Genomic DNA, 24,936 nt, shown 5'->3' on the forward strand with positions numbered 1-24,936 from the left:
TTATATTATATTAATTTTATAGTGTAGTTAATTTTATGTATATTTGTTAATTTAAAATAAAAATTTATAAAATTAAATATTTTATAATTATTTTTAATTTAATAGTTATTATTATTGTCAATATATATATATATATATATATATATATATATTAAGTTTTATTACATATTTTTTGATTAAGATAAAAGTTTAGAAATATAAGTTATTTTAATTTAAATATAAATTCTATTAATTCTTACTATGCTCATATGTTATTTTTCTGCATCCTTGAATTTTATATTATAAATATTTTTTATCTATAATTTTACAATACCTATTTATTTACTTTTTTAAATATAATAATTTTCTTTTAGCTGATTCAACAAATTATGTGAGTATTATTTTTTGTTATCAATTTTATATGTTTACTCTGATTTTATTTATTAAATATAAAATGTCTTTGCACAAACAAAATATAATTATCATTAAAAAATAATTAAAATCTTTAATATTTTAATTATAGTTATTAGCATACATTTGAAATTCAATAATTCATAAATATTTACATAAATAAAAAATTAAATTATTAGATAATTTATCAATTTAAATTTTATATATAAGTATATATTTTAATTTATTATATCAGTAATATTTTTTACATTATATTAATGCTATAGTGTTATTAATTTTACGTGTATTTGTTAATTTAAAATAACAAAATAATGAAATAAATAAAATTAAATATTTTATAATTATTTTATTTTTATTTTTATTTAATAATTATTATTAGTGTCATTATATATATATATATATATATATATATATATATATATATAGACACATATTACATTGAATTTAAATTTATTTATTTTTTAAAATATAATAATTTTCTTTCAGTTGATTCAACAAATTGTGTGAATGTTCTTTTTTGTAATCAATTTTATGTGTTTACTCTGATTTTATTTATTAAATATAAGATGTCTTTAAATAAAAAAAATATGATCTAAAAAAACTAAAATCTTTAATAATTTAATAATTTTTAAAAATAAATTAAAAAATATAAATAAAAATTTATTTAATATGAAACATTTATAATTAGTGCTCAAATAATATTTTAAAAATTATTACAATTATTTAATAATTATCAATAATACAGATGAAAAGTAAAAAAATATGTAAACTAATTTGATAATAAAATATTTATATTTTTATTAATATTAAGATTTTTTTTTGTAACAAGCTTTGTTAATAAGCTTCAGGCCAGACTGAAAATAAAGTCTTTAACATGTAATAGACTAGACTCAGACTTAATAATTATGTTACAGGCTAGACTTATTTAAAGTAAAGTCTAGTCTAACCTGTTTCCATCCCTAGGTGAGGCCTTAATAAGAACATCGACTGACATTGATCAAGTTGGTTTTCATATTACGTCTTAGTTTCCAACGGGCGTCCTTATTTCGTTAAGAAATTAGAACATTTTGGAAAACGAATTATTGCCTATGTAAATCAATAGGATTATTATGCGAGTTTTATTCTAAACTATACCTTGATAATGTGTGTGAATTTTGACGATCTAACTGTTAAATCATCTTTAAAATTGTCCACAATTCACTTAACATAATTTACTACACAACTTTAACTTTTTTAAATCCTATCTGTAGTTATTTGACTTTAAACCCTAATATGTAAAAAAAAAAGAGGAGAGTTTGATTTAGTGTTAGAGGTATGTTAGTTATTTTTTTAGAGAATAATTAATAAATATTATACTATTTTTTAGTAAAAAAAATATATATTTGTTTATTATTTTTATTAAATTATTTTATTTAATATTAATTAAAAATTATATTTTGAATATAATAAAATATTTTATCAAATTAGGATGAGTCAAAATTTAAATTTGTAAATATTCATAATTATTATTAAATTTACAATTTATTTTTTACATCTATGAATTTTGTAATACTAAGTATCATATTTCTGTGATTTTTATGATAACGGTATTGTATTTATTTTTTTAACACATTAAATCTTATTTGAATAAATAATTTTGAGCATTTATATAATAGATAACTTAACAAATTTAATTAACTTGCTTTTCATTATTAAATTTGTATTTCTATCTTGAATTTAGAATATTTATTGAACATATGATTTTTTATAATAATTTTATAAAAATAAATAAATAAACACCTTTTTTAGAATAATTAATAAATATTATATTATTTTTTATTAAAATATATGTATTTATTTATCATTTTTATTAAATTATTTTATTTAAAATTAATTAAAAATTATTTTTAAATATAAAATTGTATTTTTAAAAATAAAAAATTGTATCAATTCAAAATCAAATAAGGTTGTTTAACTTGAAAAATATATTTTATTAAATTAAGATGAGTCAAAATTTAAATTTATAAGTATTTATTAATTTTTGCTAAGTTTTGAAATTACTTTTTTGTATCCATTATTTTTATGATGATAGAGTTGTATTTATTTTTTTTAAATACACTAAAATTTATTTAAATAAATCATTTTTAACATTTTGATAACATATCACTTAACAAATTTAACTAACGCTTTTCATTATAACTTTATGTCTCTATTATTATTTTAAAAATATTTATTAAACATGTTATGTTCTTAAAATAAATTTATAAAAATAAAAATAATAATATAAAAATATGAAAAAATTTACAATTAATACTAAATTAAAATTATAAAATAATATGTTAAAAAATTATTAACAAAATTATATGAATAAAAAATATTACTATAATTTAATAATTATTAACAATACAAACAAAAAATCGATAAACATGTAACCTAATTTGATAATAAATTAATATATTTTATTTAATGTTATTTAATAACAATAATTTATTCTAATATTTAATATTATATAAATAATTTCATCTATTTTTAAGTAATTTTATTTATTTATAAGTTTATAATAAAAAATATGTTTTATAAAAATTTTATTAAATTATAATAAATTTTTCAACAGTAGTTAGCCCATAGATTAGTCCTAGATTTAATTTTATAAGCTTTTTTTTACTATAAACTTCTACATTACGAGCTTTTTAGTTTTATGAACTTTTTGACCTTAATCTACATTAATTAAAGCTAATTATCTTATATCGTTTTGATGAATATGTATATTAAATTTTATATAATTTTTTATATTTTAAAAATATGTTACTAATTAAAATAAAGTAATTTGATAAATTATTTATCAATTTTATTTTTATAAAATTTTATAATATTAATATCTTTTAGGCTTAATTATGTTTTTGGTCCCTATAAATATTGGATATTTTGTGATAAGTCATTATAAAATTTTTTGTTAAGATTTAATCATAAAATATTAAAAAGTTAGGATTTAGTCCATGCCGTCAATTCTCCTTTGTTAAATGCTGAGCTGATAGACGGAAAGACAATTCAACTGTGACACATTACATGTCATGTCATTGATTTTATAATATATTTTTTTTAAAATAAATATTTGTAAAAAAATTCTTAAACATATTTTATATATTTGCAAAAAAAAATTCTTCTTCTTTCCCAACCCCTCTCCTTAGTAGCAACAATAGCCCTACTTCTCTCCACTTCAACCCCCAACCTCAACCTCAACCTTAACCTTTTTCACTCCAACTCCAACCTCCATTCTTCCAACTCCACCCTTTTTCCCTCTCTCACTTTCACTTCCACTTCCACTTCCACTTCCACCCCCTCCCCTTCCCTTTTCCTACACCCCACCTTACCCACCCCTTTTCGGCACCTGTTTACGACTCCCACCCTTTTCCTACCTCCATCCCGCATCCCTTCCATCTCCCTCTTCACTATCCATCCCAACTCTAACTCTTATACCCTTCCCATCTTCCTTTGCACTATCTACCCCAACTCCAACCTCCACACCTTTCTCGCTACCCACACTCCTCCTATTACCAAGCCCCAACTTCTACCCATATATTAATTTAATCTCAACCCTGACTCCAACTTTCATACCTCTCCCATCTCCTTCTCTATTACTCACATCTCTCTTGCTGTAACACCTTATTTTTTCTTTTTTTCAAATACATGATATTTTCATAAAAAAATCAATAAAATAAAATGAATTCCTTTGAACATTCTTGTAAGTAAGAAAGAAGTGTAAAAATAATATAAACCATAGTGTAAAAATTTATTTGTTTCATAAGTACTATGGAAAACAAATATTCTAAACTTTCATCTGCAACAAAGAAAATATTAGTTTTACAACTGTTACAAAAGAATGTTATAGAAATGAAAATATTCAATACATAACTTAAAATAACTAAGTCTTATAGCAGTTTTCATCCATCTATGCATTGTGAGTTTGGTACTACTCGTCCTGGTTTCTTGAAAATATTGTATAAGAATGAGTCTCTATCCTGCCACTTATACATAACACATATTCATTGTAACACACATCTTATTACAATTAAAGAAACATCATGGTATTGCATATCACAATATCATATAAATCAAATTCTCATCTCAACACATAAACACATTATATTCCATAGATTCACAATTTCTCTTTTTTTTTATCCGCGCTTACCACACCTTATGGCCACAGTTATTCGATGTGTCTATCTCGAGGTCTTACATATATATATGTAAATAGTCGCCGGATGGTCCAATGCAATACAGATCCAACGCATGCAATAGACAGCCCCTTAGCAAAGGTAATGGTCATGAGTCAACTTAGAAAACTAGTATGCGACCATATGGTGCATTCGTATACAATATTCCGTGCACAACCCCAAATGTCACTCATCACCCTATATTTCTCCAAGATATCCTATATCATCTCCATCTTCCACCTCACAGTGTATCTTTGTAACTATTTATATCATATCTATTTTCGTCTCATTCTTTTTTTTGAGTATATTCACATGTTCACATATGTCATTTCTCATATTCACACATATTTTTCATTATATTTCCACATACCATTCATTATATATATATCAAACCATGACATATTCACAATACACATCATTTTTTACATAAACCACAATATATTCAAACATGAAACACCCATCTCTTTATATATTTCATATCACAAAATCATATCAACCATCCTCAATATACCTTGTCATGCACTATTTGAATATAATAACACATTTTCACCATATATTCATCATAGAATCACATAAACAACTAATTATTCTTACTTTTCACCAGTTATTTTTCACAAAACAAGGATTATTCTACATATAATCATATATATTACAAGATCTATGAGAATACCAGTAATAAACATAACAAAATGATAAAGTAAAACTCCTTACCTTAAGATAAGGATTTCTCAAAGATTTAACCGAAGATTTTGCTTTAAAATCAAAGTTTATCCTAAAAATATAAGATACCTATAAGAAATTTGAGATGAAGAGAAATGAGGGGTGAATCTAAATTCAAACTTAAAGAATTTTACTTTGAATCGCTTAGAATGAACATAAGATCCCAAATCTGAAGAGAAATCCAAGTTTATGAGATTTAGGATGAGAGAAAATAGTAGTATATGACTTCGGGTCTCTCTAGAACTTTTGAGAAGTGTGAAGAACAAAGATTTCATGCAAGGCCCCCTATTTATAGGCAAAATTTCAAAAAAATAAATAAATTAGGTACTATTCACACTATCTTACTGTTCATAGTTGGAATCACTGTTCATTACTAGAATTATTGTTCACACCATAATCATTGTTCATTGTTGGAATTACTGTTTATGATCGCCTTACTGTTCACTTCTTCTTTTTTTTTTTTTTCAAACTCCATCTAAATTCATTCTAATCACACTTAATATCACATAATTCTTTAATTAATACTTAAAAATACTGGGTGTTACAACTCTCCCCTCTTTTAAGAAATTTCATTCCTGAAATTTACTAAGTTACAAAAAGATCAGGATACAACTCTCTCATCTTACTTTCAGTCTCCCATGTAGAATCACCCTCATCACTTGCGTTCCACATTTCCTTTATTAATGAAATATCCTTACCTCTTAATTGCTTAATACGATAATCAACAATCTTCACTGGTTGTACATCATATGACAAATTTTCTCTTACTTGAACAGGGTCTAGTTCAATCACATGAGTAGAATCTAGAATATATTTTCTAAGCTGAGATACGTGAAATACAGGATGCAGGTTTGAGAGATTTAGAGGCAAAGCTATCTGATAAGTTACGGGACCAACTTTACTCAATACTTCAAATGACACAATAAACTTAAGAGATAACTTCTTAGATTTTATAGGTCTCCCAACTCCAGTGACAGATGAAACTTTCAAAAACACATGGTCACCTACTTGAAACTCTAAGGTTTCCTTCTTCTATCATAATAACTCTTTTGCCTATCCTTTACAATCTTCATCTTTTCTTTAATCATATTGATTTTCTCATGTTATTTCTGAATCATGTCTGGTGCATAAAGAATCGTCTCTCCAGTTTCATACCAACATAAAGACGTTCTACATCTCCTTCCATATAGAGCCTCATATGGTGTCATTCCAATACTTGCATGGTAACAATTATTGTATGTGAACTTTACTAAATATAAACATTCATCCCAGACTCCCCGTTGTTCAATCACACAAGCTCTTAGCAAATCTTTCAAGGATTGAATAGTCTTCTCAGTCTGACCATCAGTCTGCAGATGATAAGCTGAACTAAGTTTTAACTTACTTCCCAAAGCCTTTTGCAAACTCTCCCAAAATTTTGGGAATGAACCTTGGATCTTTATCTGACACAATACTTATTAGCACTCCATGAAGTCTAACTATTTCTTTTACATACATGTCTGCCAATTTCTCCAACTTATACTTCATATTGATCAGAAGAAAATAAGTAGCTTTAGTTAAACAATCAACTATCACCCATATTACATTATGATTACCTTTGGTTCTTGGAAAACTAGAGACAAAATTCATAGAAATGCTATCCCACTTTCATTCAGGGATTTCCAATGGTTGCAACATTCCAGTTGAACGTTGGTATTCCACCTTTGCTTTCTAGCACATTAAGCACTTTGTCACATATTCAGCCACATCCTTCTTCATTCCATTCCACCAAAAATTCTTACTAAGATCTTGATACATTTTTGTTACACCTAGGTGGAAACTCATTTTACTCTTGTGTGTCTCCTCTAATATCATCTGCTTTAACTCATCATTTTGAGAAATACATACCCGATCTTTGAATTTAATTAACTCATTTGCATCACAATGGAATTCTAAATCTTTTCCTTCACCCTTCTGCCTCATCATTTATTGTAAACATAGATCTTCTTGTTGGGCGGCTTGGACTTGGATCAAGAAGTCATTATTGATTATCAAGGTTCCAAGATATAAACTTCTAGGTCGTATCTCTGTTGCTAAGTTCATATCTCGAAATTTCTTAATCAACTTCATTTCTTTCACCATCAATTTTCCATATGCAAAGACTTTCTACTCAAAGCATCTGCGACTACATTTGCCTTTCCAGGATGGTAAGACAATGTAAAATCATAATCTTTGAGGAATTTCATCCACCACCTTTGCCGCATATTTAGCTCTTTCTGATCAAACAAGTACTTCAAACTCTTGTGATCACTAAACACTTCAAACCTCATCCCAAAGAGATAATATCTCCATATCTTAAGAGCAAAGACCATTGCGGCTAACTCCATATCATAAGTAGGATAATTAACTTCATGAGGACGCAACTGCCTCGGAGCATAAGCAACTAGTCTTCCATCTTATATCAAGACACAACTAAGCCCTTGCGCAGACGCATCACAATACACATCAAACTTCTGTTCTGTGTTAGGCAAACCTAAGATAGGGGCAGATGTTAACTTTTCTTTCAGCTTTTGGAAACTAGTTTCACACTCTTCACTCCACACAAACTCCTTTCCTTTTCTTGTTAACTTCGTCAAAAGAAAAGCTATTTTAGAAAATCTTTTAATGAGTTTCCTATAATAACCAGCTAGTCTCAGAAAATTGTGAATTTCTATTGGATTAGTAGGCCTTGGCCATTAAGCCATTGCCTCCACCTTTACTGGATCTACCATAGTGCCATCTTTCAATACCACATGCCCCAAAAATTGAATTTGTGTTAGCCAGAATTCACACTTAGAGAATTTTGCATACAACTGTCTTTCTCTTAGTATCTGCAAAACAATTCTCAAGTGTTTTGCATGTTCTTCATGAGTCTTGGAATAAATCAAAATATTATCTATAAATACTACAACAAATTTATCCAAAAACTCATGAAAAATTTTATTCATGTAGTCCATGAATACTGCAAGAGCATTAGTCACACCAAATGACATACTAGATACTCATAGTGGCCATAACAGGTTCTAAATGTTGTCTTGGGGATATCCTCATTCTTAACTCTGATCTGATGATAACCAGATTGCAAATCAATCTTCGAAAATACGGAAGCTCCTCGTAACTGATCCATTAAGTCGTCAATTCGAGGAAGAGCATACTTGTTCTTTATTGTTACCTTATTCAATTGCCTATAATCGACATACATCATCATGCTCTAATCTTTCTTTTTCAACAAAAGAACAGGTGCTCCCCAAGGTGACACACTTGGCCTTACAAACCCACACCCCTCCTGTTACCAAGCCCTAACCCCTACACACATCTTAGTCCCAATCCCAACTCCAACTCTCTTACCCTTCTCATCTCCTTCTCCATGACCCACCCCAACTCTAACCTCCATACCTCTCTCGTTACCCATACCCCTCTCGTTACTAAGCCCCAACTCCTACCCACGTCTTAATCTCAAACTCAACTCCAACTCTTATACTCTTCCCATCTCCCTCACCACTACCCACCCCAACTCTAACTTCTACACCCATCCCGCTACTCACACTCCTCTAGTCACCCAACCTTAACCCCAACTCCAACTTGAACTCTCACACCCCTCTCGCTACCCAACCCCTCCCCACATCCTAATCCTAACCTTAGAGAAAAAAACATATACTTTTTTTGTATGCAAAATTTTAAAACTCTAATTTTTCTATTTTTCTCAAGTAAATAATCTCAGATCTGGATAAAATCTTAATCTTGTACACATGCAGAGGCTCTGAATAAATATAAAAGTGCAATATATTGATAATAAGTATTGTGAGAGGGTGGGAATTGGAGTTGGAGTTTGGTGGGGTGATGGGGTGAGATAGCAATTTAGGGGAGGGGAAAGATTATGGTTTAAGGGAAAGAATGGTGGGAATGGAAATGTGCGGAAGGAGAAGGGAAAAGGGAGAGAGTGGAGGTGGGAACGGAGGTGTGGGGAGGGGGAGTGAGAAGAGGAGGGGTAGACAATGGAAAGGAGAAAGGAAGAAGATGGGTTTATTTGCAATTTATGTAAAATGTGTTCAGGGATTAATTTATAAATATTAATTTTAATTAATAAAAAAATTTAAAATGACATGACAAGCCACGTGGTAGTACTGAGTTGACTTTTCGTTTGTCAGCTTAGCATTTAATAGAAAAGAATTAACGATAAAGACTAAATCATAACTTCTTAACATATCAGAGACTAAATTCTAAAAAAAATATTATAAAAACTTATCACAAAATACTCAATATTTATAGAGATAAAAAATATAATTAAGTCTATATTTTATAAAAATCTTCAAAATAACAGTTGAGTTAATTAATATCATATTTATATAGAATTATTAATTAATGATAGTGTCTTAGTTTTACATATGATGACAATAAATCTTGACTCTCTCTCCATATGAAACTAATTTCAATTTTAATAAGTTATTTTTAATTTATTTGAATAGATATTTTTGCTATAATTTATTAAAATAAACTTTATTAAGCTGATTTTAACTTTTAGTCATTTAAATTTTTTTATGTCTTAAATGTTTTTCTCTTAATTTAAATAACCATAAAAGACTATATCTCCGCTCCCCATGAAATATCAGCATGCATGACGACCTTTTACCTCCCACGATCACGTTTCCATCTTCAAATCACCCATTGAAATGCAAGTCCTTCACCTTCATGTCATACCAACAACACCTTCAAGTTATTTGCTATATCATTTAATAACGAAGACAATCCTCTCACATTGCATTGCCCCGTCTAAATTTTAGGCTGTCCTTGGATGAATTAATTAAAAATTTTAAGAAATTTTGATATTTTAAAATTTTGTTTAAATAGAATAATTATTATTTTTATTTCAAATATTTTTGTTTGAATAGAGTAAATGAATTACTTATATTCTTTTTTTAAAAAAATTATCACTATATTTAACAAATTTTTAATTAAAAATATGAAATTTAAATTATTAAATCAACCATAACTAAATAAAAACATGGATGGAACACAATAAATACAGAAAAATTCTAAATTATCACTCCTTTGTTAGGATATAAAATTCTAAAATTTTAATTTATTAAAAATCTTTACTAAAATTTTTAGAATTCTAAATTCTTTAAAAATATACAATCTATTAATAAAAAACTAACTTCAAAATCCTAATAAACATTTTTATATTAATGGATTTAGCTTTCTGATTAAACTGAAAAGCTGTAAAAAGAAAAATGTACAGGTATACACTTCATTAGAAATACAATACTTTATAAACCAAACGGTCCAAACCTATTTTAAATTATTTTCCTATTTTATAGTGGACGCACCCTATTAGTTTGAAGGCGGAAAATCCTTATTTTAAAGTATTTGCATTGATCAATAAAAGCACTTCAATCCTCTAGTTAACAGCACGTTTGAATTCACGTCATATTTATTCAAACATAAATTCATTTCAATGCTATAACCACTTTTCCTCCAAATTGTTTGCTCAAACTATCATGGTTTGAGAATCTTGAGATGTCTCTAAACATTATATCAACAATCTCAAAACAATGCTTATGAACCATTGGAGTTTCATCCGTTATTACCAATTTAGCTCTAATTATCAGTTCAGCTAAAGTGCTGTCTTGCCCATATATTGCAAGTTGAATCTTCATTAATATTGATGGAAATAGCAAATTTATAATGACTAGTCCTCTTCTCCTGGAATCAATAAAGCAACTATTTCACTGTTAATATCCTAATTTTGTAAAAATTTCAAACATACACTAGTTAATTTCACATATTCTTAACTGTTCATTTTGATTATAATGCTAGCATATATTGAATTGGCTTAAATATTTTATGATTGTTTTTGCAAGGTTTTTATTTTTACCTTTTAATTATTTTTGTTTTAGTTCTATTTTTTTTAAATTCAACAATTATAGCCCCTAATAATGATGCGATTGATTAACAAGTCACTATCAATTTTTTGTTATATCAAGTCAGTGAAGAGGATCAGAACTTAAAAAATTCAAAGATTAAAAAAAAACACTAAAGAACTAAAATTAAAATTTTGAAAAAAAATGTAGAAAATAAACATATTTAAGTTTATTGAAATAATAACCTTAGTATTAATTTTACTTTCTTCATTCTGTACCTGAATTCTTTATAAGATTAAAATACATATTCTGTTTGTTTTCGCGAATAATATTTTTCTAGGAATAATATTTCTAAATTCTATCATGCCCATGCTTGATATCTTATCAAGGTCGGCTCTTGCATAAAATGGATGAAATCCTCGCTTTAGATAAAAAAATTATAGATATTGATAATATTTTAAAAAATATATTTAAAAGGTTAGAAATTACTTGATAAATTGGTTTAAATAACTTATTGTTTTTTCTTTGAAAAAAAAAGTCAAAATAGGATGATGGGCCATATTAGACCAAAGTCTCTCCACCAATTCTTAAAACATTTATCACATTCAAAAGTTAAGAAAATGCTATTCCTTGAAAAATTCCTTATTTATTGGTGTCTCATTTTAGTATTTAATTATTTCTTAAATATACCTTTCAATAAGGGTATTATTTTAACATACCAAAGCATGGAATTATGAGAAGCATGTTCTGGGTCGGCCCAAGAAAGACTCATATCAAAAGCCTGCAAAAAAGGTTAGTAGACGATGATTAAAATCTAAAAGTTTATTTATACATCTTTTCTTACAATAATAAGGTTCAATGTAGAATTACTTGATGTGCCAAAAGGTTAATTAATTAATCTGTGCAACGTGACCACGACACTTGATGCATAGAAAAATGTTCATAGTAATAAAGAACATTATTTCTAGTGAATAGAAAATAAAACAATGCTTATTCTTCAGCCCGATTTGATCATCATGGTATCAGAGCCTGGTTAACCATGTGCTTGGGATAAGATTTGAACTCAAGACCACTTGATGAAGCAGGACCTGATACCACGAACGACACCACTAGACCGAAGAATTTAGCTTAGCCGTTACACGATTCATTTGCATTTTATAGTAAACACTGCACACTATTCAGAACTGTGTATACAAAAAAAATAAAATAATAAATTTGAACTTCAAGAGTCAAAGAATAGCATATATTATGACTATTCAATACTAATTTAACATTTTCAGGACATCGATTAATGAAATTAAAATTAACTTTTTTATTAAAATGTGTTTACTTTAGGACATCAATTTTGATAAAAAAAAATTATAATTTAGTTAACAAAGTCTTCCTATTTTTAAAATGATACAAAATTGATATCTTTTCCCGTTGGTTTGATATGTTTACATCAACAAAAGCATGGATATGGTTTTGGCATGTGAGAGGACCTATAATGTAGTGAGTTTTGTCCGTTAGTGCATGTGTCATGTAATGAATATAAAGACTCAGGTTGGAATTGTGTAGAGCAGAATTTTGGAGATCATAGGCAGATCTCAAAGGAAATGGACTCAAACTTTGGCTCCTTGGGGATATTGTCTCCTTTAGACATGCTCTAACCCAGGAATGAGGGATAATCTTCACACTTGGGTTACAAATTTCTCATAAAGGGAATTGGCCTTTTTCTTGGGCTTGTTGTGTTGCTGCTCCTTTACCCAATTTTGGATTCTTTTACTGCACCGAGTCGTGAGCAAGGGTGGATTCAATAAAATTTAGAAAAAAGAGTTGTCTTTTATGTGATAGAAAGTGTCAAAGAAAACAATAATTTTCTTCCTTGCTTTCTAATATAATGGATATTCTGGGTTGGACATGTTCAAAGGATTCAACACATTAAAAAATGTCCTTCCCTGTTTGCAGTTAGAAATAAAATTTAGAAAATAATAAGCATATAAAAGAGACAGCAAATTAGGCTCTAATTTGGTCTCTCTAATGCTTAGAATTTTGACAAGTCTTAGACTGAGAATAATGGGCATGCTTAGGCTGTTGGAGTATCAATTAAGATAATTGATATACAAAAACTATTTTTTTTTTCAAAATTCTCTTATTTTAAAAACTTAGAATATATTTGTTTTCATTTTTAAAAAGAGATTTTTTAAAAATAAAAAATACACACATAATTTTTTATTTCAAAAAAGAAAAAATTATTTTTAAAAATAAAAATAAGCATACTCGTAATATTTTTAACAACTTGTTAATATTCTCATAATACTTTAAAATAGGAATAAAAATTTTATAAAACATCAAAATATCATATTTTATTTTAAAATAACATGTAAAAACATTATAGTCTATGTATGGTAAATAACTTAATTGATTAATTATCTGTATTGTAAAGCATATGTGTGTATGCACACATGAGTAAAAGTTATGATATTACAATTTTTAACAATGATTTGAGACCATTACCATTTGTATTACCAATTTTTTGAGTTTGGTTGATCAGTTTTTTTTTATTACATGATTTTAAGATTACTTGTGATACAATAAAAAAAAAAATCACACAACTACCTCCTTAACTTGTTTAATGAAGCAAAATTACAAGCTATAGTGATGCACCTACTTGCAATTGTTTATGGACTAAGAGATCCGCAACCATATCAATTGATTTGGACTCTGCCCCTGTTACATAAAACATGAAAGGGATACTAACTAGCAAGTGCACTAGGTAGTTGTAGCAAGTAATAAATTTTGAAAATCAATATGAGCCCCAAGTATCGTCCATAAGGATCTGATTTTCAATTATCACTTCACAATTTAACAATTAGTTGAACAAAACATTTCAATTGAAAGGTTTGTAACATGTAAAAGTAAGAAATAAGAATAATAAAAGGTAATAAACTTACTGTAAAAAAAGAGTACGAATTTTGTATTAAGAATGCTATATGAAAAATAGTTAGGAATCACTTCACCAGAATTTCAATTGCAATGTAATCATGTTCTAAACTCTTGAGAATTTTAATTTATTGATAATCAATTTTACTTCTTTAACCAAAGGATAATTTCTTGCCTCATTGATCCTAATACCTAATTAAACCTCCCTAATCCCTTAGGTGAAATTTAATCAAATACTGCATTAAGCTCTGAAAATTATAGGATTACTAAATCATGATACTTATTCCTAAGATCTCAATAACCTAGGCATATGGTTCAGATTTGATAAATAAACTCAATTTTCATTGATGAAAATTCTTCTAAATTCAATTGAATGAAGAATTAGTTCACAACTGCATTAAGAACATAATCATATACTCAATTCAATTAAAAGCAAGATCCAATCCACAATTACATCACAACATCAAATCTGGATCCATAGATCCCTAACAAAAAAGGTTTAGAACAACACTACAATGAAAGAAGGAGAAATAAGAGAAGAAGAAGACAAAAAGCAGAAGAACATCTTCAAAGACCCAATCTTCACACTGATTCCTCTAGCAATGAAGCTTAAAAGTCGCTCTCAATCTCTCTCTCTGACTTCCCTTGGAAGTTAAAACAGTTACAAAGTGAAAAATAACAAAAATGAACCAAAATCCCATTTTCTGAACCTCTAACTTCTATTTATAATTTTTTCCCGCCTTTTTCCTTTCCACATATTAATCTCTGAGAATTCTAACATAAAAGGTCTTCTAGAAGCTTCTATAACTAAATTAGGAACTCAAATCGTCCAAAGTTGACACTTAGAAATGGTATTTAAAATTTTGTTACTTCTGCGTAGACACTTTAATTGGTTGAAGTGTCTACACGCAAGTGTTCTACATGGGAAGATTCTCACGCGTAGCTACTTTTAGCGCTTGAAGTGGCTACGTGCTAACTGCGTAGCTACTCTGAACACTTGAAGTGGCTACGTGCACTGTGCATAAGTGAATTGGCCTTAGAGGCGTAGCTACTCTAAACGCTTGAAGTGGCTACGCACTAACTGCGTAGCTACTCTGAACACTTGAAGTTGCTACTCTCTTGGTCTTCATGAATTTTCTTCTTCAAAGTGTTAACTCTATATATTCAAAGTTTCTGCACAAGGATTAAGTCATTTTAAGTCAAATTGTTCAGAATTGGACTAAAAATTTAAAAATCAAAACTATTTACACAATTATGAATATTGATGCAATTTTTATGATATTTCCAAGTTTACTTAACACTTTACTACTTATTTATTAATAAAACTATACTAAAAATTATGGTAAAATGTGGATTTATCACTACTCCAAACTTAGAATTTTGCTTGTCTTCAAGCAAATCAAATCACATAAAGGGAAAAGATTCATCCACTAATTGAAATCAATCAACAAAACTGACTTTTTTCAAAAATTTTCTATTTTCCAGTTCTGTGTTTTCTGATTTCTCATTCTCAATCAAGTTATTAATCCATTCAATCATCATGACAATCACATTGCATTAGTTACATAACCAACAAAAACTTGTCATCTGAGTTCAAAATAATTCAGCAAAGTTTCATGTGAGCAAAATTGAAAAACATGATTCATAGCTCACAATTAGTGTTTCCCTCATCACTCAGCAATATTTAGGCTTAATATTTGCTATCAAAATCATCATTTTTACCACAATCTACCATAGGCTTGCAAATACTCTCAATCTCCTCTGCAAATATACAGCAAGTCACATATCAAGAGGACTTTTTTTAAGTGAAAATGAGGTTAAAGGACAGGTAGGTGTTCAATCAATTTGGGGAAACAATGTGATTACTTCCAAACAGAAAAGATACAATTCAAGTAGATGAATGTTCAAAACTTAAATTGAGGTTACCTCATCTTTCTCATTCATCCAATTTTTGCACAGAATTTTCAACTTTATACAGCATTTAAAGAATTATCATTGCATCAATTATGCGGAGAATTTTTTTTCAATTCTTTTCTATTTTTCACATTTGTTATTTCTTCTTTTCAACACTTTGTTTTTCATTTTTCTTCTTCAAATACTCAGAGCTTTGTTGTTATCCACTCCAAACTTAGAACTTTACTTGTCCTCAAGCAATGCAAAACAAGATGTCACCCCAAACTTAGTTTTAAGAATTCATCTTTGATTAAACTCAAACTGCTTCTTTCTAATTTAGATAGGACTCATGATTTTTCAGCAACGCTTATATTGAGGTTTTTCAAAGAAAAAGCTAAAGGCACAATGGGGCGAACTAGGATTTTCTCAAACATAAAGGGAGGTTCATTTAGGCTTGCTAAGCATGATCAAAGAAGGGTTTCATACTAGATGTGAGATCTACAAATAACATATTCAGTCAAGAAATAAAACAAGTTCTAGAAGTGTAGCAACAAATGAGATTCATTTCACACAACAAGAATTGTCATTCATGAGGCTCAAATCTCACCAAGGGAGTTTAAAGTGAACATGTCAAACAATCAAGCTTACAATCAACTTTTTCAGAACTATATGCACAAAGTAGCAAGACTACCTCATTTTGAAAATTACAAGTGTGACAATCATGTGAGAATGGGAAAAACAACTTGAAAAAATAAAAATCAGAATTCATAAAATTGCAATCAAATACAGTGTATTCATAGAAGTCAGTTCATGATCTAATATAATATTTTTGTGTTTTTTTGGGAATTTTTCAGTGTATGTGAAGCTAAACTCATGAATAAGAGGTACAAAATTCACCCCCCTTTCATAGCAGCTTGTGCAACTGTAAAATCCAAGTGCTTTGGTGTTGTGTAATGGTGACATATTCTGCATAAAACACCAAAATTTCTACTAATAACGCAGAAAAATAGAATAGTTAAAATACAGAAATATAAAACTAAATGAAATTCGTACTCCATTACTACTGAAAAAGTACTTAAAATAAGTTCTAAACAACTGAAAATTAACTACTAATCTTGCAGAAATAAAAGTTCCTAAATGCTAAAAATTACATAATCTGAAAATTAAAAGAAAAATAGTGAAAACTAAATTCCTAATCTACGCTTCTGCATCCTCTTCTTCTTCATCTTCTTCTTCACTCTCATTATTTTCTTCCATTTCAACTTTTGGGGAAGTGTTGAAGAATGTGTTGAAGAGAGGTAGATTGTTGAATGTGGTGGCTCTAAGGCATTGGACATTTTCTACTTCTGACTCTAATAGTTGCTCTTTTGTCATGCCCATCTTTTTACCAATGTTCAACATTATATTTTCCATCAAAAGAATTCTAGCCTTGTTGCTCTCATGTAAGGCATTATGCCTCTTAGTCAAAGAATCTTGTCTGTCCAGAATTTTCTACAATTAAGCCTTGAGTTTGAGAGGAGAATCCTTCTTAAACATTGTAGGAATTGGTGAGGCAGCAGTGACTGGTGTGGTGGCATATATTTCCTTTATCATGGTTGCTGTAATAGGAGGATTGGCCTTACTCTTCTCATAATATTCCCTAAAATTTATTCTAGCATCTTCACAAAGTAGAGTAATCAGCCCTAGAAATCCCAATGAGTCCTTTTTTGTTTTCAAAATTATTTTCATGCAGCTGTTGATCACTTCTCTCACATTGATGTAGAAATCACTCACTATGACAAAAAATGAGTTCAGCTCTCTTGACAGCAATGGTAGAGCTATGGATCACTGACATAAATGAGCTGAGTATGAAAATACTCCATACTTTTGCAAAAGGTAGCAGATTTCTGGTCAAAATATTCTTTGGAGTAGAGATGTTTTTAGCTTCATCTCTTGCACTCAACTCCCATGTAGTTCCAAGTCTGCCAATTTTATGGAGGATTTCAGTGTAATCCTTATCCATAAATTTCCCAAAATCTGAAAAAATCTGCTGTCCTTCTTCTTTTCCAACAGTAATCTTCAGGACTTTGTTAATATTTTTAGTAGGAAAGTCCACTACAGTACCTCTAACAGTAGTGTGATTTGGAGGTAGATGGTTTCCGTTGGTCCTTAAGGCATTAGCATAGAATTCTTGTGTAATATCCTTGGACCATTTTCCAGCTAAGGTAGTAAAAATCTCCTATCCTCTTTTCTGAATTTGTTCAGAAAATTCAGGGCGCTCTCCTTCAGCTAGATCAAAATTCCTATCTTGAACTATATTCCTCCTCAAGATATTGGCCTTAAAGTAGTTCTCATGTGCAATGCTGTTGAATCTATAGTCATGATCAGGTATAGTCCTTGAAGAAGGACCAACTGAGAATCTTCCCCTCTTAGATCTTGGAGTTCCTCTAGGTGTGCTTGCCATGTCTTTTGCTGGAATTACAAATTAATATAAAAGATATGAATTTCAAAACTTGATAAAATTGTAACAAGTATTACAACAATCTCAATAATTTTTTTAATTTGAAACACAGAGAATATTGTGTCCAAGGGCTGTATACAATTTAAACAACTACAAATCATCAATAATTCATTACAATTGCAGCAATGTATAGGTGCAAAATGGATGTTCATGCTCAGCTCAACCCCTATTTTTCATGTGCAACATGTGCAGAATCAACATTTATTGATAAAAATATGGAATTCAGAATCAATCAGTGTAGTGCATTAGATGAAAAATTTTAGAACAATCAGCTCAGATTTTCACTGCTAAAAATCACATTAGTACTTATGAAATTCATTCTTAAAATCTTTTTTCTACACAATTGATTAATAAAAAATTATTTCAAAATATTCCAGCAATTTCAGATATTAAAATGCAGAAATTTCACAAGAATTTGCTTTAGAAATCATGTCTCATAGTCAAACACAAGTGCAACAACATGTTCACACGAAAATCCTTTATTCAACATTAATCTTCCATTAAAAATTACAATTTGAGCATGGAATCAACCCTATTAACTTTCAATTTCATATTCGAATCAATACTTTCACAGAAATTACCCCCAATTTCAAATTCCCAAATTTTTCCCAATTCACCCTCTGAAGAACCCTAATCAGAAATTTCAAAATTAGAGGAAGAATTACTTGGAATTGAAGTGCAGAAATGATGTAATCCTACTTGCAGATGATGAAGAAATAGATAATCAATAAAAACATAATTAATACTGAGTAGGGAAATCAAATTTTAGAGCTGGGTTTCAAGGTTAGGGTTTGGATGCCTCTGCGTTACAATTCAAGAGAAATCAACTTAACACAAGAGATGTTCTTTGTGAATGCCTCTCCATGATAAACTTTCAACCTTTGGCCATTGACCTTGAATTTTCTCCTTGTCTTCTAATCCTCAATTAAAATTGCTCCAAAGGGAGATGCTTCTTTGATTAGAAAAGGTCCAGACCACCTTGATTTAAGCTTCCCTAAAAATAATTTCATTCTTGAATTAAACAATAAAATTTGTTGTCCAGGTCTGAGTTCTCTTTTCAGAATGAATTTATCATGGATCCTCTTAGTTCTTTCTTTGTACAGTTTGGCATTTTCATAGGCCTGTTGCCTAGATTCTTCCAGCTCATGAAGTTGTAAAATTCTCTTCTCTCCAGCACTAGCCAAGTCAAAATTCAACCATTTAGTGGCCCAATATGTTTTATGTTCCAGCTCCAAAGGTAAATGACATACCTTTCCAAAGACTAATTGGTAAGGTGACATACCAATTGGAGTCTTAAAGGCAGTTCTATATGCCCATAAAGAGTCATCTAATTTCTTTGACCAATCATTTCTTGAATTATTCACCACTTTTTCCAGAATTTGTTTAATTTCTCTATTTGACACTTTAACCTGTCCACTTGTTTGTGGATGATATGGAGTAGCAACCTTGAGTTTTACATTATACTTTGCCAAAACTGATTCAAGATGCTTGTTGCAAAAATGAGCACCTCCATCACTTATTAAAAATTTGGGCACTCCAAATCTAGCAAAGATATTCCTTTTTATAAAAGAAATTACCACCTTGGCTTCATTTGTCCTTGTTAGAATGGCTTCCACCCACTTAGAAACATAATTAACTACTACAAGAATATATTCTTGAGAGAAAGATGTGGGAAAAGGTCCCATGAAATCAATCCCTCATATATCAAATAACTTCATTTCCAAAATATTTGTCAATGGTAGCTCATGTTTCCTAGAGAAGTTGCCTGTCCTTTGGCACTTGTCACAGTTCTCAACATAATTTTTGGCATCTTTAAAGAGTGTAGGCCAGAAAAATCCTGCTTGCAAGACTTTTGCAGTAGTTCTTGAACTCCCATGGTGGCATATATAGTCTGAATTATGACAATGCCTTAATATCTCAGCTTGTTCATTTTGTGGGATACATCTTCTAAGTAGACCATCCACCCTAATTTTGAACAGATAAGGGTCTTCCCACACATAAAATTTGTTGTAATGTAAAAATTTCTTTCTTTTTTGCCAAGTAAATTTCTTTGGAATGAGTTAAGTGGCCTTAAAGTTTGCAATATCAGTAAACTAAGGTACATCTTTCACAGCAAGTAGTCTTTCATCTAAAAATTCTTCATTAATGTCCAAAGAATTAGAGGTTAAATTGTCCAATGGAAGTCTGGACAGATGATCAACTACCTCATTTTCCTTTCCTTTTTTATCTCTAATTTCCAATTCAAACTCCTGCAGCAGCAAAATCTATTTCAATAATCTTGGCTTGGTATCCTGTTTGGATAATAAATATTTAAGTGCAGAATGGTCTGTATAGACTATGACTTTGGATCCCATCAAATATGATCTAAATTTATCAAAAGCAAACATAATAGCAAGGAGTTCCTTTTCAGTAGTTGTGTAATTTACTTGTGCAGAATTTAAGACTTTGCTGGAATAATAAATGACATGCAATTTTCTATCCTTTTTCTGTCCTAGAACAGCACCTATTGTACTATCACTTGCATCACACATTAATTCAAAAGGTAAATTCTAATCAGGTTTTGCAAGAATAGGTGCAGAGATAAGTTTCTCTTTCAAAAAAAAAAATGCATCCAAACAAGAATCATCAAATACAAAGTCAATATCTTTAACAAGTAAATCACTAAAAGGTTTTGCAATTTTTAAAAAATCCTTAATAAACCTCTTATAAAAGTCTGCATGACCCAAGAAACTCCTAATTCCCTTAACATTAATTGGTGGAGGTAGTTTACTAATAACTTCTATTTTTGCTTGATCCACCTCCATTCCTTTTTCTGAAATTCTATGGCCAAGGACAATTTTCTCTTGGACCATGAAATGACACTTTTTCCAATTTAAAACAAGGTTAGTATCTTGCAATCTCTGCAAAACAATGGACAAATTAGCTAAACAATTATCAAAAGAATTGCCAAAAGTAGAGAAATCATTCATAAATACTTCAATAATTTTCTCTACTAAATCAGAAAAAATGGACAACATACACCTTTGAAAAGTAGCGGGAGTGTTGCATAATCCAAATGACATTCTTTTATATACAAAAACTCCAAATAGACATATAAATGCAGTCTTCTCTTGATCCATAGGGTCCACCACTATTTGATTGTAGCTGGAATATCCGGCAAAAAAATAATAAAATGCATGTCCAGCTAGCCTTTCCAACATTTGATCAGCAAATGACAATGGAAAGTGATCTTTTCTAGTTGTATCATTTAATTTTCTATAGTTGATACACATGCGCCAGCCTGTGACAGTCATAGTAGGAATTAATTCATTCTTTTCATTAGGCACAATAGTCATCCCTTCTTTTTGAGGGACAACTTGCACTGGACTAACCCATTGGCTGTCTAAAATTGGATAAATAATCTCTGCATCCAGCAGCTTCATTACTTCTTTTCTCGCTACTTCTTTCATGGCTGGATTTAGTCTTCTTTGTCGCTATACTACCGGTTTAAAATGCTCCTCAAATAGAATTCTATGCTTGCAAAAAGCTAGATAGATCCCCTGTAAATTTGAAATATGCCAACCAATTGCAGACTTATGGGTTTTTAAAATTCTCAACAATTTCTCTTCTTCTTCTCCCTTGAGATCATTGCTAATAATCACCGGATTTTCATGTTCTTGGTCTAAGAAAGAGTATCTTAAGTGAGAAGGTAACTGTTTCAGCTCTAGTTTCTCAGTCTTCTCTTCTTTCATTTTATTTTTCATTTCTTCCTTTGTTGGATTTTCCAAAAAAGGAACAATTGGCAAGGTGTCTAGCTGCTGCCATATTCTCTCAAGTGTTCTTTTTTTACAACAGCAGAATGATTCCCTGCAATTGTTGTTTCCTTTAATAATGAAATTTCATCAGCATTATCAATAAAATGAGGGAAAGTAATAGAATCTAGAATATCAACCCTCATACAAGTAACATCATCATTGGGATGTTTAAATGCCTCAAATACATTAAAAATAACCTTTTCATCTTGCACTCTCAACATAAGCTCTCCCTTTTGAACATCAATTAAAGCTCTCCCTGTAGCTAAGAATAGTCTGCCAAAATTAAAGGAATGTCAGCATCCACTTCCATGTCCAAAATTACAAAATCTGCAGGAAAAATAAATTTGTCAATCTTAACTAGCAAATCCTCTACAACACCATAAGGATATGTGTAAGATATATCCGCAAGTTGAAATTTATGCTAGTAGGCTTGGCTTCTTCTATTCCAAGTCTCTTCATGATAGCAAGAGGCATGAGATTAATGCTGGCTCCAAGATCACATAAAGCTTTCCCCACGGTACAATTTCCAATAAAACATGGAATGCTAAAAGAACTTGGATCTTTAATTTTTGAGGGATCTTCCTTTGTAAAATAGCACTGCATTCTTTAGTCAAAGGGACTATTTTATCATTCTCAAGCTTTCTTTTTTTAGATAACATCTCCTTCATGAATTTAGCATAGGAAGGCATTTGCTCAAGTGCTTCAGCAAAAGGAATATTTATTTGAAGTTTCTTGAAGACATCTAGAAACCTCTCATATTATTTTTCTTGTTTTGGATTGGGCATTCTTTGAGGGTAAGGAAGTCTCTTGTATTTCTCCTCATCAATAGGTTGATTAGCTTCCTCAAGTATTCACCTCTGTCTTCCTTATAACCCTTGGAGAACTCTTTTTTTTTTTTTAATTTTCTCTTTTCAGCAAGGTAAAATTTCCTTCATCCAGATCAATTTTTAATTTCTCCTCTGTAGTAGAATTATTTCCTCTTTTTTTGGCACGTTTGGGACTCCCCACAACAGCTCCACTCCTAGTCATTACAGCTTGACATTGCTCTTTTGGATTAACAACTGTATTACTAAGAAATCTCCCTTCTTCTTTGCTGGATAATTGTTTAGCTAGCTGTCCAATTTGAGTTTCAAGCTTTTTCATGAAAGATTCTTGATTCTTGAAGCTTGTTTAGGTCACTTTCATAAATTACAGCATGGTTTCCTCCATCTCATTCAACCTTTCAGTCATAGGCTTAGAGAATTTTTTATTCCTTTGAGGTTGAGTGGCTGAATTCCCTTGAAAATAGGATTATTGTGCTGCTGGACCTGCACCAGAAAAAGGTAAAGTAGAATTAGAATTCTTTGCAGTAGAATATTGAGTTTTTCAATTAGAGTACTGTTGATTTTTGCTATTAGGATACTGAAAACCATGTGGTAATGAAGGTTGTTGTCTCTGAAAATTTTCCATAAAATTAATTTGCTCTTGAGGTTCATTTGTAGATGCATCACATGCACCATTGGCATGATTTCCTCCACAAAAATCACAAGTAAGTTGAATGTTCTGGATTGGAGCAGCTTGTAAGTTACTTATTTGTTGAGTTAGTGCAGTAATTTGTTTTGAAAATATTTGACTTTGCAATTGGTTTTGTGCAAGAAAAGTCTCAGGAATTTTAGCTTCATATCTTCCACTCCTTGTAGAGTGTCTAGAATTAGATTTTTGATACATAGATGAAGCCATCATCTCTATAATCCATTGAGCTTCTTCCAATGATTTAGTATTCAATGATCCTTCTGCAACTGCCTCAATCATGGTTCTAGTGGCTGGACTTATTTCATTATAGAAAGTTTCTAGCTGCATCGATTCCGATATGCAATGGTGTAGACATTTCCTCAATAATTCTTTATACCTCTCCCAAGCTTCATATAAAGATTTCCCTTCTTGCTGCATAAATGACGTAATTTCTCCTCTTAGTTTGACAGCTTTAGATGGTGGAAAATACTTGGTAAGAAATTTATTGACAAGGTCTGCCCAAGTGGTGATGCTTCCTTGTGGTTGAGCTTGCAACTAGCATTTTGCTTTATCTCTTAATGAAAATGAAAACAATCTCAATCTAATTGCATCCTCGCTAACTCCATTCATCCTTATTGTGTCACAAAGCTGCAAAAGTTAGAGATATGTAAGTTAGGATTATCCAAAATTGAACTAGAAAATTGATCTTGCTGAACTAAATGAAGTAAAGCTGGTTTTATTTCAAAATGGTTGGCTTGTATCGTAGATTTGACTATAGAGGAGTTATATCCATACATGTTAGGCACTGCATAATCTCCTAAAGTTTTCATCATGTTCTGTTCAGCCATTATCTTCTCTTGAGGTGTTTGTGGTGTAGGAGAAGGAATTTGAAGTTATTCCGATTTAGGAGTAGAAAGTGTAGATTCCAATTCTTGCCCTTTGCTTGCTGAATTTCCTGCTCTTAATTCCTTTCTCAGCCTCCTCAATTTTATTTTTTACTGAAAAATCTTTCCAACCTAACTTGTTTCACCCAAAAGGGACATCAGATCATTGAGTTTCAAGAAAAACGACAACACTCCTTGTTTTTGCTTTTTCTGTGTTATAGCGACAAAAGAGACTAAGTTTCTTTTTTCTACTCTTTGAACCTTGCATAT

At 29.9% G+C, this 24,936-nt stretch overlaps 1 non-coding gene across 1 annotated transcript; it reads left to right on the plus strand.

Annotated features, from left to right (window-relative positions):
* The first annotated feature begins 24,140 nt into the window (after positions 1–24,140).
* LOC113860485 lies at positions 24,141–24,247 on the plus strand. The gene has a single exon (XR_003503936.1). It is a non-coding gene; the product is annotated as a small nucleolar RNA R71 (small nucleolar RNA).
* Positions 24,248–24,936: the final 689 nt, after the last annotated feature.

This window comes from Abrus precatorius, unplaced genomic scaffold (assembly GCF_003935025.1).
Source record: "Abrus precatorius isolate BTA unplaced genomic scaffold, Abrus_2018 Scaffold2, whole genome shotgun sequence".
In the NCBI taxonomy this organism is placed as follows: Eukaryota; Viridiplantae; Streptophyta; class Magnoliopsida; order Fabales; family Fabaceae; genus Abrus; species Abrus precatorius.